Source organism: Ceratotherium simum, chromosome 9, assembly GCF_057802395.1.
Source record: "Ceratotherium simum simum isolate JZ-2026a chromosome 9, ASM5780239v1, whole genome shotgun sequence".
NCBI lineage: Eukaryota > Metazoa > Chordata > Mammalia > Perissodactyla > Rhinocerotidae > Ceratotherium > Ceratotherium simum.
In genome coordinates this window covers 73,408,518-73,409,610 of record NC_141908.1, presented here as the reverse complement: position 1 = coordinate 73,409,610, position 1,093 = coordinate 73,408,518, and the positions used below count along the sequence as shown (strand labels likewise).

The following is a 1,093-nucleotide window of genomic DNA, read 5'->3' as shown; positions in this document are numbered from 1 at the left end:
CTAGTTTTCTTTTTATTATTAATTTCTAACAATTGCATTGTAGTCAGAGAAAGTTATCCTCGAGATATAGTTCACAGACAATAAACTGCACATATTTAAAGTGTATAATTTGATAGGTTGTAGCATATGCAAACACCCAAGACACCATCCCCACAATCAAGATAATTAAGTTGTCCATCACTCAAAAGATTCCTCATGTTCCTTTGTATTCTCTTTGATCGGGCTTCAAACAGATCTAGCTGAGTAACAGAATTTTTTTTTTTCTCATTAAACTTTGCTTTAATGGGTCCCAAAATTCTGTAACAGATTTTTGGTCAAGTTGTTTCCATTAAAAATACTGATTTTAAAAACTAATAACTTAAAACTGCCACATGCACTAAAAAAACAAATGGTCCACAAAACATTCTCCTTTCCTTCTGAAGGTTTCCTAATGCATTGTTATCATTAACCAGTCTTTTACTATTCAACTTAAGTGGCCAATTGAGACAAACAGTTCTGAGACCATTCTTCCACCACTGATTAAAGCTGGGGTGCAAGGTATTAGGATGATATTCACTTAGCCGTCTGAGCTTTCTGGGCAGTCTTGGTGACCACCCCTGCTCCAGCAGCCTTCTTCTCCACTGCTTGGATGACACCCACAGCAATTGTCTGTCTCTGTCACAAAGAGCAAAACGACTCAGAGAAGGATAGTCAGAGAAGCTCACAAGACACATGGGCTTGCCAGGAACCATATCAATGATGGCAGCATCACCAGATTGCAAAAATTTGGGGCTATCTTCCAGCTTCTTCCCAGAACAATGATCAATCTTCTCCTTCAGCTCAGCAAACTTGCAAGCAATGGGAGTTGTGTGACAATCCACAACAGGTGCATATCCAGCACTGAAGCCAGCTGCTTCCATTGGCGGGTCATTTTTGCTGTCATCAGCCACACTGCCACAATGAACATCTTTCACAGACACATTCTTGACTTTGAAGTCCACATTGTCCCCAGGAAAAGCTTCACTCAAAGCTTCATGGTGCATTTCAATAGGCTTTACCTCAGGTGTAACACCGATGGAGCAAAGGTGACCACCATGCTGGGTTTAAGAACACC

General features: G+C 40.5%; 1 pseudogene; it reads right to left on the bottom strand.

Annotated features, from left to right (window-relative positions):
* Positions 1 to 552: 552 nt before the first annotated feature.
* LOC101387204 (elongation factor 1-alpha 1 pseudogene) lies at positions 553 to 1,093 on the bottom strand (annotated as a pseudogene).